The sequence below is a fragment of the Pantherophis guttatus genome, chromosome 4 (assembly GCF_059756535.1).
Source record: "Pantherophis guttatus breed Tessera chromosome 4, ASM5975653v1, whole genome shotgun sequence".
Taxonomy (NCBI): domain Eukaryota; kingdom Metazoa; phylum Chordata; class Lepidosauria; order Squamata; family Colubridae; genus Pantherophis; species Pantherophis guttatus.
Window position 1 is genome coordinate 9,014,059 of NC_142066.1, and position 19,812 is coordinate 9,033,870.

General features: G+C 38.7%; 1 pseudogene; it reads left to right on the forward strand.

Annotated features, from left to right (window-relative positions):
• Positions 1–3,761: 3,761 nt before the first annotated feature.
• LOC148113679 (uncharacterized) lies at positions 3,762–6,693 on the forward strand (annotated as a pseudogene).
• Positions 6,694–19,812: the final 13,119 nt, after the last annotated feature.

A 19,812-nucleotide genomic window follows, 5' to 3' on the forward strand; every position in this document is an offset into this window, starting at 1 on the left:
CATGAAATCAGAGCTCCAAGAAATGATTTTACAATGTAATGAGGGTTCAGTTTTTTTCTTCTACTGTGTCTTGGGCTACATGGGTATCTTGGCCATTGCCAGCTTTATTGTGGCTTTTCTTGCCCGTAAATTACCCAACAGCTTTAATGAAGCCAAGTTCATCACCTTCAGCATGTTGGCCTTTTGCAGTGTGTGGATATCTTTCTTTCCAGCCTATCTGAGCACAAAAGGAAAAGCCATGGTAGCTGTGGAGGTCTTCTCCATCTTGTCCTCCAGTGCTGCATTAGTGGGATGCATATTCCTCCCAAAATGCTACATCATTGTTTTGCGGCCTGACTTCAACCACAGGGGAAATCTCACAAAGAGAAATTAGTACATCATGTGATCTTTCTTTCTAGGTAAAATTGCTGAAAAAAAGAATAAAAAAATTGTTTACTGTCTACAGGAATGTAGGAACATAGTTTGGTTTTGTTTTTCTGCCAAGGTGTTCTGCCCCAGCTCCAGATTTCCAAGGATATTGATACACACCAATGGTCCTTTTCAAATTTATTAAGTAGCAAGAATAAACAAGACCGGCAAAGGTTGGCAACGTACCCAGAAAACAAGATATGATAAACCAAAATACTCTGATAATAATAAAAGTTGTTTCTAGCAAGAAACTTACTAAGGCCGTGTGACTTAAATAGGCTAAGGGAGTGGCCAATTATCCTCAAGCCTTACTCTCGAGGAGACCTCCTCCTCCTGAGTAGCCACTCCTGCCTTTTGGCAGCCGTGCGCGCTTGAGCATTGAGGAGAGGCTCCTCCACTTCGCTCTCTCCACTTGAAGGAGCCTCTGGATGTTCTGAAAACCCTGGCTGAGTCTCTGCCTCTGGCACCACATCCTCTTCAGCCTCCTCGCTGTCTGACACCTCTCGCCTGGACTACTGCAACGCTCTCTACATGGGGCTCCCCTTGAAGAACACCTGAAGGCTCCAACTGGTCCAGAATGCGGCCGCGCGGGTAGTCACGGGAGCCACATGGCGCTCCCATGCAATACCTCTCCTGCGTGAGCTGCACTGGCTCCCAGTGGTCTTCTGGATGCACTTCAAGGTGTTGGTTATCACCTTTAAAGCGCTCCATGGCATAGGACCTAGTTATCTTTGAGACCACCTGCTGTTACCGACGGCCTCCCATCGATCTGTGCGCTCCCACAGAGAGGGCCTCCTCGGGATGCCATCAGCCAAACAATGTAGGCTGGTGACCCCCAGGGCGAGGGCCTTCTCTGTGGGGGCACCTACCCTCTGGAATCAGCTGCCCCCTGAGATAAGGAGAATCCAAGACCTTGGTGCCTTCCGCCGTGCCCTTTAAACCTTCTTTTTCCAGCAAGCCGGGCTGGCCTAACACTTTTTAAAATGTTTTTAATTGTCTGTTATTGTTTTTAATCATGGGGCCAAATTTATATATATCTTTTTAATTGTATTTTAATGTTTGTAGTTTATGTTTTTACTTGGCTGTTCACTGCCCTGAGTCCTCAGGGAGAAGGGCGGTACACAATTTTTTTTTTTTAAAAAATGGTATAGGATCTCCTGCTCAGTGGGGAGGGGTGTGTGGACCAGAAGACCTCCAAGTTCCTTTCCAACTCTATTATTTTATGTTCTTTGTATTCTTCCTTCTGTCTCACCCTTTACTCAAAATGTATACTGACTAATGACCATCTTAAAGAATCTGGCATTATTCAAGAAAATCAAATATGAAATTCAGCCCAAAACCCTTGAACAACTGTGCATCACTATCTGATTGAAGGAGATATCATAAACATGAAACTACCTGGGGGGAAAAGGTTTTCCTGCAGACTGGGGGAATTTGGTTTCGTGTGCTGCCTGCATTCTTCGGATAGGGCATCTCTTGTTTGCATGGCTTGGTTTCTGGCATGGCCAGGGGGTTGGGGACCTCTGCTTTAAGTTATGTTAAACTGTTTGCAATAGAATGTATGAAGCTTTGGTACAAGAAATCTTTTGAAGATTTTTAGTGAGCTTAAGGTATTTTTTTAAAAAGTTCTGCATTGTTACTCCTTGAAAAAAAATACATAGAATAAATGACTGATACCTACTGGATCTGTTCATATTTTATTTTGTGAAAAATTAGATGAAGTATTGGATTATAGGTACTTCCCAATCGGTAGGATGGGAAGTGAAAATCCTTCTAGGAAACCTTATGACATACCAAAGTAAGAAATTTTTTTGGAGCAGAACTGAGTGTACCCAACAACGCATGCAATGAATCATGGTGGAACACAATCAAACGAAGCCTATATCAGCTCGGTCATCACCCGGGTTAACAAGGACCACATTGGGTGTTGGGGAACCTGGACATCTGTCAATAAGTGGGCTACAGGCCGCCATAGCTGAACAACCAGGGCATGGGCCTGCAGAGTGACTGGAAGATGAACAACCTCAGAAGCGGCAGAAATACACCATGTCAGAGAACCACACAGTAATGAAAGGCTACTACAAAGCAGAACCAGAAAAACGAGGCTATCAAAAAAGGATGTACAAATTATGGAAACAAGAATACCCAGGCTCAAGGATAACTGAATTACGATTAGCCAAAACAAAGTGCTCAGTGAAGTCGAACTTGAAGAAATACGGAAAAATTGTGAAATGGGAACACGGATTGCTGAACAGCAGTCTGCTGAAGTGGCTGCAGAAAATACTCCAATAACATCAGGAGCAACTGAACAGTCTGAATTCGAAGAAAATGCAGATATTTTGCAAGATCAGAATCAGCAAGGGTCTGAAGTCATCATTGACACACCAGGAGTACTCAATGAGAGGCAGCAAGAACTGAAAGCTAAAATCTTGGCACATGCTGCAACAAATGCGGAAAGAAGAAGGCTTCCAACATTGATGACTGTGCCTAGAAAACATTTAGTGCCATTGATGATAGATGTGAACTATGCACTTGCAGTAGTCAAGATAACATCAAATGAACAAACAAATCAGCTTGCCTACAGTACAGCAGTCATAGTAACAGAAGAACTGGGGATTCAACAGCCGCAGCCCCCTAGAAAATTGACTGGAAAACCGCAGTGGAAAATCAGGTTGGAGCTAAAAATCAAGAGCCTGCGAGCAGATGCAAGCAACCTGAAGAATCTGAAGAAGGAAAAAAAGCTGAAGAACAGCAAGATCAAGAAACACCTGATAAAAAAATACGGGCTCAGCACAAGAAGAAATGACGAAGCATTGGAAATTGTGAAGCAGCAGATAACGGCAACAGCAAGAAAAATTGAAAGATACGAGGCCAGAGTCATCCAGTACAAACAAAATCAATTGTTCCAATCAGACCAAAGACGGTTCTATCAGAGTCTGAATCACACGGGGGATGCGAAAATTGAAAAACCTGAGAAAATGACAACTACTCAGTTTTGGAAAGACCTGTAGGAGACTGAGAAATGTTACAACAAAAATGCTGGGTGGATCAGAGACTTTGAGACAAAATTCTCCAAGAACAAAATGGACCAACTGAAAATAACTACTGAAATGATAAGCAACAGAGTGAAAAAAGTCAAGAACTGGACATCGCCGGGCAATGATCAACTGCATGGCTTTTGGCTCAAATACCTGACCGGCCTGCATGGAAAAATGGCCGAACAATTCAATGAGATGCTGCAGACAGGAAACATCAGTGAATGGTTAACAGCTGGGAAAACCTACTTGATACAGAAGGATCCAGCAAAAGGGGCAACACCTGCAAATTACAGGCCAATAACGTGTCTGCCAACCATGTTCAAGCTGCTGACTGGCATCATAGCTGACAGGATCCAGGACTACCTAGAAGCAAATAACATCTTGCCAGTAGAGCAGAAAGGAAACAAGCGAGGGAGCAGAGGCATGAAAGATCGACAAAATGATTCTAGAGAACTGCAAAAGCCAAAAAACAAATTTGCAACTTGGATTGACTACAAGAAAGCATTTGATTCACTACCGCACAGCTGGATCATCAAATGCCTGGATGTCATTGGAATATGCAAGTGCACTGGTACTTTCATTGCAAATGCGATGAAGCACTGGAAAATGGAACTGTTTATTGGAAGTGAAAGCTACAGACTGGTCAACATCAAAAGAGGGATTTTCCAGGGTGATTCTTTTTTTTTTAATTTTATTTTATTAATATATTCTATGCATCAATACACAAATGAAATATACAATTCTGCCACCATGGTGTTATGTGAGTACATTGTCCATAAATATAAAGTCATTCCTTTATATATACATACTTGCCATCATATATCTATTCTATCCCACCTTTTCTGGACCCAATCGTACCATAATTTTCAACTGTTATAAAATTCTGAATCTTTTTTACCATTGATCAATCTAGTTAATCTATCTGATTCCACACATTCATTAATTTTATATATTATTTTCAAATCCATCGCTAAGTATTGATTTTTCCACTCCTGCGCAAATGCTAATCTTGCTGCAGTAATAATATCAATCAACAAGAACCATATATCTGATTTAATATTCAAAGGTTTTGCCCCCAACAGGAAAATCTCGGGCCTCAATTCCAAATTGATCTGTGTAATTTCCAAAATCCACTGCCGTATTTTTTTCCAATATTTACAGAAAGTTTCCAATATTTATGCGCCTGCGGGCAGGTCCACCATTGATGAAAGTAAGTTCCATTACTGTAACCGCATTTCCAAAAGCAGGAAGATGTCCCGGGAAACATTTTAGCTAGTCTCGCAGGGGGGAGATGCCAACGGTAGACCATTTTATATATGTTTTCTTTATATGAGGAGGCCATGGTTAATTTCATATTTTTCAACCAAATCTATTCCCATTGCTGGAAGTCAAGGGGATATCCAAAATTTTGCCCCCACACTATCATACAATCCTTCACTACATCCTGTCCTATCTGCAGAGACGATAAATATGCGTAACATTTAGATAGTACCCCTTTTCTTCCTTCTAATAAGATCTTATCCAATTCTTGTCTTTTACGGTAAGTTCCTTCACTATATAAATCTTTTTTATACCTAGAGTGCACTTGGGAATAAGACCACCAGTCTATCTTATATCCTTGGACAGTTAATAATTCTCGTGACTTCGGATTACCCTGAGTATCCAAAAAGACTTCATAAGTCAAACGGTGATTCTTTGTCACCTCTGCTGTTCATCATCGCCATGACCCCTCTGTCAACAATTTTATAGAAAACTAACCTGGGTTATCAAACTGCTAAAAATTCACAGAAAATCTCTCACCTGCTGTACATGGATGAGCTGAAGTTATACAGAAAATCAGAAATTGAAATCCAGTCACTGACCAATACAGTTCAAATTTTCAGCACTGACATCAGCATGGAGTTCGGCCTGGACAAATGTGCCACAGTGGCACTGAAGAAAGGGAAGATCGTAGAAAGTGATGGAATTAAAATGCCCAATGGACAAACCATCAAGTGCCACTAACCCGAAGCTTACAAATACCTGGGCATACAGCAGCTGGACAATATCAAGCACGGGCAAATGAAAAATGTGGTCAGCAAAGAATACATGCAAAGGGTCAGGAAACTTCTAAAAAGCAAACTGAATGGCGGTAACACAATCAAGGCTATAAATACCTGGGCCATACCCGTCATCAGATATACTGCTGGGATCGTAAACTGGAAACAGGCAGAGCTGGGCAGCCTGGATAGGAAAACAAGAAAACTGAAGACCATACACTATGCGCTGCACCCGTGTAGTGACGTCGACATGCTATATTTGCCCAGAATAGCAGGCGGCAGAGTGCAAGTGAAGCAGACAGTCGAAGAAGAGAAGCATGCTCTGGAAGATTATGTGAAAGACAGTGTTGAACCAGCTCTGCTGGAGGTCAACAAGAGGAAGCTGCTCAAAGTGCAGCAAACCAAGACTCAATATAGGAAAACAGCGATGCAAACTCGGGCTGACAGCTGGTGTAACAAAGCACTGCATAGACAATTCCTTGAGAAGATCAAGGGAAAAGTAGATAAGGAAAAGATCTGGTTGTGGCTGACAAATGGAACACTGAAGAAAGAGACAGAAGGCTTGATTCTTGCAGCCCAGGAACAAGCCATTAGAATGAATGTAATCAAAGCCAGAATAGAAAAATCTGCTGATGACCCCAAATGCAGACTCTGCAAAGAAGCGGATGAACCCATTGATCATATACTGAGCGGTTGCAAGACAATAGCTCAGACTGACTACAAACAACGCCATAACACAGTCGCTCAGATGGTCCACTGGAACTTGTTTCAACTACCATCTGCCTGTAGCAAAGAACTGGTGGGATCATAAGCCTGAAAAAGTGGTCGAAAATGAGCCTGCAAAACTACTGTGGGACTTCCGAATACAGACTGACAAAGTTTTGGAACACAATACCCCGGATATCACAATTGCGGAGAAGAAAAAGGTGTGTATCGTTGACATTGACATACCTGGTGACAGCAGAATTGACAAGAAACAACTTGAAAAAGTCACCAGATATCAGGACTTGAGAATCGAACTGCAGAGACTCTGGCATAAACCAGGGCAGGTGGTTCCAGTGGTACTCGGCACACTGGGTGCTGTGCCTAAAGACCTAAGCAAGCATTTAAAAACAATTGGTGCTGACAAGATCACCATTGGTCAGTTGCAAAAGGCCACCTTACCAGGATCTGCTCACATAATCCGCCGATACATTACACAGTCCTAAATGCTTGGGAAGTGTTCAACTAGTGATTTGGGATACGAAATCCAGCATGGCCATCTCATTTGCTGTGTATTCTGTCATCATCATCATCATCATCATCATCATCATCATCATCATCATCATAAAATAAAAAATAAAAATTGTGCCAGAAGTTTGGATTTGAGTACAGCAAAAACCACTGGAAACATCAGGTTGAGAAAGTTTTAGAGAATGAGAAACTCAAGATCTTGTGGGACTTTAGGATTCAGACTGACAAGCACTTGGTCCACAACACACCTGACATAACAATAGTTGAAAAGAAAAAAGTATGGTTCATTGACATTGCAATACCTGGTGATGCACGGATTGAAGATAAGCAGCAAGAAAAAATCACAAAGTACCGGGACTTGCAAACTGAAGTTGAGCAACTGTGGAAAAAGAAATCGTGTGTTGTCCCGATTGTAATTGGAGCCCTTGGAGCAATACCCAAAGGGCTACCCTGCTATTTAGAAATTCTAAATTTGCTGGACTTGAACATTTTGACTCTACAAAAAACCACCTTACTCAGAACAGGTTACATCCTCTGACGATACCTTAACAGTTCCTAGGTCCTTGGTTAGGACTCGAGCTGCTGAGCTATTAACGAGCCTCAAAGGCTGTGAATCTCACTAAAGATTAAATAATAATAATAATAATAATAATAATAATAATAATAATAATAAAATAATTGTTACTATAAATTACATTAAATTACATTAAATAATTAACAGTGATACCCATTGTCATCGGGGCACTTGGTAACATGTCCAAGAATTTTATAAGATACATCAGCAAATTGCAGCTTCCTGCAATAACACCAGTGGAACAGCAAAAAACTGCACTATTTGGAACATCGTACATCTTAAGAAGGTACTTAGTTGATACCTAGGATCTGGCAGCAACCCATATCGACCATTAGCACCAGAAAATGGTATTTGTGATTCATTTTTGAATGTTCAATTGACTGAGTTTCATATTTAATGAATAAAGATAATAATAATATAATCTGTTCATATACCAATTTCTGAAAATCTCTATAGCCCTTCGAAAAAAGTCAGTACTTCTATTTGTTGCAGTCTGTCATCTGCAGCTCTGCACCTCTATAACTGTCTGGTTTGGTTCTGCAACCCAATATGACAGACACAGACTTCAGAGGATAATTAGAACTGCAGAAAAAACAATTACTATCAACCTGCCTTCTATTGAAGACCTGCATACTGCGAGAGTCAAAAAGAGGGCTGTGAAAATATCCACAGACCCCTCACATCCTGGACATAAATTGTTTCAATTTCTACCCTAAAAAAAATGCTATAGAGCACTGCACACCAGAACAACTAGACACAAGAACAGTTTTTTCCCAAATGCCATCACTCTGCTAAACAAATAATGCCCTCAACACTGTCAAACGATTTACTACGTCTGCACTACTATTAATCTTCTCATCGTTCCCACCACCCATCTCCTTCCACTTACGACTGTATGACTGTAACTATGTTGCTTGTATCCTTACAATTTATATTGACTGTTGCCTAATATCATAATCATAATCATAAGTTTATTTGTCAAGCATATATAAGATAACAGGTAAAAGTATAAACATAATTTGAATACATGAAAAGAGTAAGTAAAAAGGAATATTAGGACAAGGACGTTAGGGTTAGGGATTGCTTATTTGTCCCCTATGACCAGGGGTGGTTTCTAAAATTGTTTACTACCGGTTCTGTGGGCATGGCTTATTTTGTGGGCGTGGTTTGATGGTCATGTGACAAGCAATTCTTTAGGATTTAGCAGAGGTACTGGTCTACCAGGGTTTTAAATGGTTGCAGAGTCATACCGGTCTATCCATTTGTTTTTGGAGCGTTCCGGTCTACCTATTTGTTTTTGGAGAACACTGGTCTACCACTACACTGCCTTTTACCACTGATCAGCTGTAGGGCAGCCCTTTGAAGCGCCGCAGCAAGAGATTAAACATTTTTTTGCCACTCTGCCACCACTGAGAGCATTGGAAACCATTTTCAGGCAGCTTGGCCTCAATTGCCAATCTATCACCACCGAGTGGTTTACAAGGAGTGAACCGGTTCTAGCCAATCAGTTGGGAGGCTTCTTGGCTTCTCAATTTAAAGCTAAGGTGTCTTCTTATTTTTTTTTCTCTTCTTTGTTAAGTTTTCAATTTTTCAATTTCAATTTAATTCAATTTATATGCCGCCCCTCTCCAAAGACTCAGGAAGGCTCACAATACATTTAAAATTCTAATAAAAAACATTTTAAAATTAAAAACATTAAAACATTAAAACTCATTCATACCATCCATGGCCGGATCTCGCCAGATCGCAAGAGCGAGATCAACGGCCCCAGGCCTACCGGAAAAGCCAGGTCTTCACCGCTTTTAGGAAGGCCAATAGGGTGGGAATGGTCTGGACCTCAGGCGGTAACTGGTTCCAGAGAGCTGGGGCAGCCACAGAGAAGGCCCTCCCCCACGGGCCTGCCAGCCAGCATTGTTTAGCTGAACCATGAATTCACTTTATTTCATGGTTCCAAAAGAGGACCATCAGTACATTGGGATCATCCAACTGCTTCATCATTTCAAGTGAACATGGATTGGGATTTTTGCTGCTGATTACAACGATGGAGAAAATTTCTTACAGAAAATACTGCCCTTGCTTTCAGAGAACGGAATCTGTTCATGGTTCATAGAAAGGCTTCCAAAACTGGTCCACTTCAAAGACTTTCCAGAAGTACAGGTGAAACTCGAAAAATTAGAATATCATGTAAAAGTTCATTTATTTCAGTAATGCAACTTAAAAGATGAAACTAATAAATGAGATAGACTCATTACATGCAAAGCAAGATAGTTCAAGTCTTGATTTGTCATAATTTTGATGATTATGGCTTACAGCTCATGAAAACCCCAAATTCACAATCTCAGAAAATTAGAATATTACATGAAATCAATAAAATAAGGATTGTACATAGAACAATGTCGGACCTCTGAAAAGTATAAGCATGCATATGTACTCAATACTTGGTTTGGCCCCCTTTTGCATTAATTACTGCCTCAATGAGGTGTGGCATAGATGCTATCAGCCTGTGGCACTGTTGAGGTGTTATGGAAGACCAGGATGCTTCAATAGCGGCCTTCAGCTCTTCTGCATTGTTCGGTTCTCTATGGGGTTCAGGTCAGGCGAGTTTGCTGGCCAATCAAGCACAGTAATCCCATGGTCATTGAACCAGGTTTTGGTACTTTTGGCAGTGTGGGCAGGTGCCAAGTCCTGCTGGAAAATGAAGTCAGCATCCCCATAAAGCTCGTCTGCGGAAGGAAGCATGAAGTGCTCCAAAATCTCCTGGTAGACGGCTGCATTGGCCCTGGATTTAATGAAGCACAGTGGACCAACAGCAGCAGATGACATGGCTCCCCAAATCAACACAGACTCCCCAAATCAACACTGGACTTCAAGCATCTTGCAGTGTGTGCCTCTCGATTCTTCCTCCAGACTCTGAGTCCTTGGTTTCCAAATGAGATGCAAAAGTTGCTCTCATCAGAAAAGAGGACTTTGGACCACTGAGCAACAGACCAGTTCTTTTTGTCTTTAGCCCAGGTAAGATGCTTCTGAGATTGTTTTTGTTCAGGAGCGGCTTGATAAGAGGAATACAACATTTGAAGCCGATGTCCAGATCTGTCTGTGTGTGATGGCTCTTGATGCACTGACTCCAGCCTCAGTCCACTCCTTGTGAAAGTCCCCAACACTTTTGAATGGCCTTTTCCTGACAATCCTCTCCAGGCTGCGGTCATCCCTGCTGCTTGTGCAGCTTTTTCTTCCACACTTTTCCCTTCCACATAACTTTCTATTAATGTGCTTTGATACCGCACTGTCAGATGTAAATGCCTTATTCTCTAATGTGTAAATAGTATATGAACGGGGTATCAGGGGTTAACTTATTCTTCACTTCTTAATGTATTCATAATTCACCACTCCCACATATAGCTCCACCCATTGTATATATAAGGAGCTACATGCATCCTTTTCCTTGCTTCTATCTGTAAATATTCAGTGAATATAGAATGCCTATTGTAAATAAAAGGAAATATATTTAAACCTTTAACTCTTACTAATCTTATTGAGTCTGATCCTGAAAATATTGCAACAAGCTGGTAGCAGAGGATGGTTAATTGACTCAATAAAAACTTAAAAATGTCTAAGAAAGATAGGCCCAACACCAGGGCCTACAGCAAAGAAATGGAAACAGAACAAGAAATAATCAACGAATCCACAAACGCAATTTCGAGAGAATCCGAAGAATACACCACTGAAGACGAAGAAATAATAGATGAAAATGATGACCAGGAGGAAATCGAGATAGAGAATAACGAACTCAGGTCAGAGATATTAAAATTATTAAAGAGCCAGAAGAATGATGAAAGCCTCATCGCGAACCTCCAAGATATGCTGAAGAACAGCGGAGCAGCGAGAGAGAAAAACATCACTAATGAAAAGTCTAAAGACCCCAAAATAGTGAGTGATATGACTGCAGAGAAAATCACTGCGAAGAAGAAAAACGGTGATCCCGCGCGAAATTTTGAATGGCAGCCATCTTGGTTTCAACAGGCCTCCAAGATGAGCGAAGCAGGGCCAATCAAAAAGCTCAATTCAAAATTTCTGGCGCGAAAAACATTACCAGACAACGAAAATGAAAAAGAAGATTCAAACACCTCAGAAGAATCAGAATCAGAAAGTGAAGGTGATTCAACAAACTACCAAATAAAATCAGCAATGAAAACGCTTTTTGCCGCATTTGGGCCAAAACTAAAAATTACTAAAAAGCTAACGAAGAAGCGAGCGAGCAAGCCAATGCCTCAAGACCTGCCCGCTCCCATCCTGACAACGAGAGAGCTGACGCCCGAACCCAGAGAGCCCTGCCGATACCGCCCTACGACACAGACCGAAGCAAGCACCAACACCCTCAAAAGAAGAGGAAGAACAGCCGCCGTCGTCAGGACTCCCAAAATCGAACCAGAGACTGATTCGTCCGAGGAGGAGCAGAACGAGCGAGCCGCAATGGGGAGAACCTTCCACGACGACTCCAAAGAAGAAATGGACAACGCGCATGCGCAAGACTACGCAGACGGCCCGGGAAGACATGAACTGACGAGAAGACCGCGCAGACTCGTTGCGAGCATCCCCACGCCGTTTTGCAATTTTCTGCATTTACGAGACCACGGACTACCTCAGGTTGTAAGTAATGGACCCAATAATGTCGGAAATTTACCCAGTGACTTCCCGAAGCTAAGGGTTGATGGCATTAACTTGCAAGAATGGTATCAACAGCTCCAGGTTGTCTTTATGAAGGAAAGCTTACTATTTTTTATCACTAGTCCCCCAAGAAGACCTTGGACTATAAAAATAGATTGTTTACACCATAGAGCATTTTTCTTAATAATATCTAGTGTGTCTCCTGCAATGTATCACAGCATTAAGCCAAATTTGACTGTTTCAGAAATTATTCAATGCATGTTTAATTTGTTTCACAGTGATAGTGTAGCTACCACCACAAGGATGTCTAAAGATTTCTTTTCATCTAGGATAAAACCAGGGGTTTCCATAAGTGAGCATTTAATATCTTTAAACAAAATAAGAGCTGAGCTGCATTTGAGGGGGGAGGTGATTTCAGACCAAACAATGAAAAGTGTTATTATCAACTCACTTGATCCATCATGGGACAATTTTATGTCACATTTAGACACAATCAATCTAGGATACTTATCCATAGAAAGTCTATCCAATAAATTGATAGCAGAAGACAATTCAAGAAGAAATCGTTCTAACAATCACACAGAACACAAACCATATAGGAAAGTAGCTTTCCAAGAAAAATATAATGAAACATTTAAATGTCACAATTGTGGATCCAGGGAACACAATAGAAGAGATTGCCACAAGATTTCAAAGGAAAGACATAGGTCAGAATATAGGAACAAATACAATTATAGACAGTCTTCCATAGATAGACATAGATATAGAAGCCCACCAAATTACAAAGAGAATAGAGGGGGCAGAGATAATTCAAAGGATAGAAAACCTGGCTCACTGAATGGGTTAAATAAACAAGACAACACTAACATACAGCAAAATGAGAACAATAATTGGCTTATTGATTCTGGAGCAACTAATCACACCACTAATAACAAAAATATATTGTCTTCATTTACAGAAGATAAATTTGTAATAAAGGTAGCTAACCAAGAAAAGGTTCAAGTCTTAGGTAGAGGGAATGTAACCCTGCCTGGTCTAGGAAAAATAGAGGGGGTATTGCTAATACCTGAAATACCTCATAACATACTAAGTGCCATAAAACTAAGTAGAGATTCTGACATTAACATTGTTTTTTCAAAAGGAAAAGCAACTTTAGAGAAGAATAAAATAAATATAGGCACTGTGATGATTAAAGGAGGCCTACCCTATCTGATAACAAAGGAAAAATGGCTGCATAACATTGATTCAAATATGGGAGATTGTATTGAAGTAGATGATGAAAATATTAGCAACAGTGATAATGATGAATGTAAAATATCTCATGATCACATAGATGCACACAATGAAAAAAAACCAAAAATAGGTAAGCCAATTCATGATGAGTGTGCTCACATCTTACATAGGAAGTTAGGACATGCCAGTTTTCCTGTAGTACAAAAAATGACTGAACACGCAGAAGGTGTTAAAATAAAAAATTGTGAAAACTATTTGGAATGCTCAGTATGCAAATCTACAAAACTAAAAACTAGTCCCAGGCCAAGAAAATCTACTAGATCAACTAACAAAATTTTTGATTTAGTACACATGGACTTAGTTGGTCCATTAACTCCATCAATCACTTATAGAAAACGTTACTTCTTGACAATAGTAGACGATTATAGCCGCTATGGATTTGTTTATACATTAAAACACAAAGATGAAACCTTTCAAGAATTTAAAGAATTTTACAAACGCATAGAAACACAACACAATATCAAAATAAAACAAATCATGACAGATAGGGGATGTGAATTCATGTCTAAAGAATTCTCCCAATGGTTAAAAGACAAAGGAATGTTACATTACACATCTAGTCCATTTTCTGCGTTCCAGAACGGGATTGCAGAGAGAAAGAATTCAACATTACAAATCATGATTAGATGCACATTGGAAGATGCTGGCTTAAGCAAACAATTCTGGTCAGAAGCCTTACATTATTCAAATTACACACAAAATAGAACCTGGTCCAGCATTGTAAATAAGACACCATATGAAGTGATGTATAATAGGAAACCAAAATTAGCACACATGCACATATTCGGAGTCACTGCAGACGTACACATACCTAAGCAATTAAGAAGAAAGGGAGAAAACGTATCCAGAAGACTCAGATTTATGGGATATGAGACTGGCACTAAAGGGTACAGATTCATTGATAATAATAACAAATTTATAGTCTCCAGAACAGCTGTGTTCCATGAACAGGCCAACTGGTCTAAATTACATCTTAATGAAATATTTCCAAATAAATACAAAGATACAAAATCCCATGAGAAAGGGACCATAGAAAAGCAAAATATCAACAAATATAAAAACAAAACCAAAACTTGGACAAATAGCCAACACAAAATAAAGACAGACACACTAACAAAAAAGGAAGCAAGATATTTGCATGATAACGATAGTAAACCTGAAAAAACTATTAGAAACACCAGAAATCAAATGCCAAATAAATACAAGGATTACATAATGCACATGGATGGTGAGCCAACAACACCTAATACATATGAGGAAGTGTTAAAACTCCCTCGTGAAGAAAAAGAAAAATGGGAATTAGCGATGAAAAAGGAGATGGAAAGTTTACAAGGATTAAATGTATTTACACCTGCAATTGCACCTAAAGATAAAACAATTATTGGTACCAGGTGGATATATAAAATTAAGAACTTAGAGGGAGGCAATACTCTATACAAAGCCAGACTAGTTGCACAAGGTTATGCACAGAAATATCCGGAGGACTATACTGACACGTATTCCCCCACAGTAAGAACAGAGAGTGTCAAAACAGCTCTAGTGGTAGCATCAGCACTCAATCTTGATGTATTTCAATATGACATACAGACTGCGTATCTACACGCAAAACTAGATAAGGAAATATACGTAAGAGCACCTCACAGTCAATACACAAACAAAAATGAGATTTGGTTGTTAAACAAGAGTTTATACGGGTTAAAACAATCTGGTAAACGATGGTATGATTGTTTAGTAAAAGTACTTAAAACCATGGACTTCAACGCTACCACTGCTGATAACTGTTTCTTTGTCAAAAAGGGTGATGATTACATTGAATTTGTATTGATTTATGTGGATGACATTTTATACATAGGAAAACATAAAGAGAGAAGAGAAACTTTTGTAACTAAGCTAAATGAACATTTCTCGTTAAAATCTCTAGGTAAAGTGAACAAATATCTTGGTGTCCAAATTAATAAGACTAGAAGGGGATTCAAACTTACTCAGAGAGATAAGATCATAGAACTTTTAAATAAATGCAATTTAAACAATGCCAAACCTTGTGATACTCCTATGCAAACTGATTTTCTAAGAAATACTGATGAATCTTCCCCCGAATTCAAGGATAACACATTTTATAGATCAATCATAGGTTCACTTCTTTATATATCTAATTGGACAAGACCAGATATCGCCTTACCACTCAATTTATTATCCAGATATGTCAGCAAACCAACAATGTATCACTGGGAAGCTGTTAAAAGAATTTTAAGATATCTGAAAAGTACACTAGACTTTTGTTTAATGTTAGAACCTAATGACAATAAAGAACCAAAGCTTACATGTTACGCAGATGCGGACTGGGCTGGAGACACCTCATGTAGAAAAAGTACATCTGGTTATATATTCCTCTTAAATGACTGTCCAGTTTACTGGTACACTGGTAAACAGGAACTAGTGGCCACTTCAACGACAGAAGCGGAATATGTTTGTTTATCCAAAGCTGCAAATAACCTTGTATGGTTTAATGATTTAATTTCAGATGTTTGAAAAAAACCTGCTTTGCCTTTTGTTATGCATGAAGACAATAAAGCAGCCATTGAAATATCTAGATCTGATGCTATTGGACAAAGGTCCAGGCACATAGATATAAAATTTAAACATGTGAGACAATTATCTCAAGATGGATTTATTAAAGCAGTGCATTGTGATACTTCAGAACAATTAGCTGACATATTGACAAAGCCTTTACCTTCTAAGCAACATAAATATTTAACTTCTAAGTTGTATGTTTTGTATTGTCCTGAATCTGAATGTAATTGGTGTTGCATAACGAATCGGCATTTAGAGGGGGATTTGTCAGATGTAAATGCCTTATTCTCTAATGTGTAAATAGTATATGAACGGGGTATCAGGGGTTAACTTATTCTTCACTTCTTAATGTATTCATAATTCACCACTCCCACATATAGCTCCACCCATTGTATATATAAGGAGCTACATGCATCCTTTTCCTTGCTTCTATCTGTAAATATTCAGTGAATATAGAATGCCTATTGTAAATAAAAGGAAATATATTTAAACCTTTAACTCTTACTAATCTTATTGAGTCTGATCCTGAAAATATTGCAACACGCACTTTGGGAACATCCAACTTCTTTTGCAATTACCTTTTGAGGCTTTCCCTCCTTATGGAGGGTGCCAATGATGGTTTTCTGCCCAACTGTCAGGTCAGCAGTCTTTCCCATGATTGTGATTCCTACTGAACCAGACTGAGAGACCATTTAAAGGCTCAAGAACCCTTTGCAGGTGTTATGGCTTAATTAGCTGATTAGAATGGGACACTTTGAGCCTAGAATATCGAACCTTTTCACAATATTCTAATTTTCTGAGATTGTGAATTTGGGGTTTTCATGAGCTGTAAGCCATAATCATCAAAATTATGACAAATCAAGGCTTGAACTATTTCGCTTTGCATGTAATGAGTCTATCTCATATATTAGTTTCACCTTTTAAGTTGCATTACTGAAATAAATGAACTTTTGCACAATATTCTAATTTTTCGAGTTTCACCTGTATATAAAAGAATCTCAATTATTTCCATCAATATGATGAAAAATAACTCCAATGCATTTCTTGTCTATGGGGAATCCAATTATGTGGCTAAGGATTGTCCCATTTCTGGTAGATCCTGAAAGCAAGGAAATTGCATTATTTAGAAAGGTGTGGATCGTGACTGTGCAGACTGATTTCATATTAAGAGGATTTCAAATCACGTGGGATCTCCAAATGTTCCAGGGTGCTATTTCCTTCAATGCTCATTCAATATCAGTTGTGGGTTTCAAGAAATTTCTTCAGACCGTAAATCCTCTTTCAGTCTATGGAAATGGGTTTCTGCATGAATTTTGGGAACAATCATTTGATTGTTCATTTCCAAAATCAGAGTTACAAGATATGCACAGTAAGAAATGCACCGGGCAGAAGAAGCTGGAGGATCTTCCTGCACCTGTGTTTGAAATGGAAATGACTGGCCAAAGCTACAATATCTACAATGGTGTTTATGCTGTGGGTCATGCTTTTCAAGTATTATTCATGCTGAGTTATAATAAGAAAAAAATATGATGAGTAAAAAAATTGACCATCCAGATTTCCAGTCTTGGCAGGTAAAACTGTCTCTGCATTGGACAGTTTTATTGCAATGAGCAGTTTGATGTAGAATTGTTTTGTGTTTTGAATGCATTGTGGGATTTTTTAAAAATTATTTTCTATGTGTAGAATCAAGTTAAGCATGAGAAACAACTTCAAAAATGTGAGAAAAATTAATTTGTTGGACAGCTTGTATTCAGAAATTGTGAGTGTTCCATCATTGGAAATTTTTATGATGAGTAGGTCTTTGGTTATTTGGTTTTTTTCCCGCGTAAAAGTGGAAGTGTCTTGGCGACGTTTCGACAAAGTCTCATTCGTCATCTTCAGGCTGGTGTTTTCGGCTTCGTGCTTCTAGGAGCAATGAAGCCGAAAACACCAGCCTGGTGTTTTCTCCTAGAAGCATGAAGCCGAAAACACCAGCCTGAAGATGATGAATGAGACTTCGTTGAAACGTTGCCAAGACACTTCCAATTTTACGTGGGAGAAAACCCGAATAACCAAAGATATATATATGTGTAATACTTTTCTAGTCAGGGTTTTTCCTATGTAAATCAAGATGTTTGTATTGCCATAGTTGGGTGATATCTCAAATCACCACTTTCAGGCTTTATCAGACATTTTGTGTTTATCAGACATTTTGGGTGAGATATCACCCAACTATGGCAATACAAACATCTTGATTTACATCGGAAACCCCCCCCCTCTCTCTCTCTCTCTCACACACACACACACACACACATATATATATATATATAATATGTCTTCTTAAGATTTCGCGGGGGTGTGTGTGAAAAATATTAAAATCTTGGGTGTTTTCCCACGTAATGTTAAATAAGTTAAAATGTTTAAAATTCTAGTTAAAATCCCATTTTAAAATCTTCTAAAAATCCTTACAGAGCACTCTGCAAGGTCCTTTAAATAGCCATAGGCATTGCCAGGGGTTGAGGACCTCTGCTTTAAGTTATGTTAAAGTGTTTGCAATAGTATATATGAAACTTCAGAACAAGGAATCTTTTCAAGATTTTTAGTGAGCTTAAGCTATTTTTTTAAAAAAGTTCTGCATTGTTACTCTGTGAAAACAAATACAGACAAAAACTGACTGATACCTACTGGATCTCTTCGTATTTTATTTTGTGAATGATGGGTAGAAAATAAATTTGGTATTTTGAAAAAAGCATTATTTTTTAAAAAATAAATATATATTCGATTGCAAATCTTCCATAGGCTACTTTCATTGCCATTGTTCATATTAAAAAAAAAAATAGCTGAATTATCAGCTACTTATTATCTTATCAAAACAAAATAATTATATCCCAGAGGAATTACTATAGGCCACAACATTCAAGGCTGCATAGAAGGCTATTGAAATTCAACAACAAACCACAAGGAGATTGGCACAAGGGGTAGGAGCAGCTCTGTCAGATTCATTGTTTCAGGTTCCTACCCTCTGTTCTTTTCTGCCAGAATATCTGTTCAAATCGTGGTGGCATCCAAGATACAAATTTGCACTCATATCGATCTTCAAATAGAAATCAATAGATTTTCCTCATTAGGTGCATTCTCAGATATAAACCTTGGATCAATCTTTAGATGAAGTATTGGATTATATGTACTTTCAACTTGGTAGGATGGAAGACAAAACATTTTCATGATAACAAAAATATGAAGATGTTTTTTGTGATGTTTCTGGTGCATAAAGTAGTTACTCTGAAATGCCCTGCAAGTGATGCTTTCTTTATTCCACAGGAGTGGTACCAGCCTGGAGACTTCATCATTGGTGGGATGGCATCTCATTTCGCTTACCACCTTTATGAAAATAAATTTAGTGAAAATCCTTCTAAGAAACCTTATGAAATACCAACGTAAGAAATTTTTTCTCTATCTTAGCTTACTCAGATTTTCAAAAATCCTTTTATACGATAAAAGATATTTGCGCATAAACGTAGGGTTCTTAATCTCATCTATGCCTTCTCTTTCTATCAATTGAATTTGGTTATGAAAGAAGAAATAACCTTCTTTACATTATTTTTAAAGTCTTTGACATGAAATGTACCAAACTTCAGAGCAAGAAGCATCTATTTGAAGATTTACTGGGATAAAGATAACTTTTAGAAAGATTTGGCATGATCTCTCCTCACAAAACATACATACAGTCAATGAGTGTATACATACATACATACATACATACAGTCAATGAGTGTTACCTCCTGAATCTATTCATAAACCATTTTTTGAAAAAAAAATCATAGAAAGTATAGTACTTTGAAAAAAGTGACTACTTGTATTTGTTGAAGTACATATTTCTCAGAAGTCATGGAAATGTTTTGTAAAATCAATTTGAGTTCTATAGAAATTACCAATAAAGAAGAATATTTTAGTTCAGGGTGGAAATGAGGGGTCCTCTGACATTGATTGTTTTCTTGCAGATAAGATCATC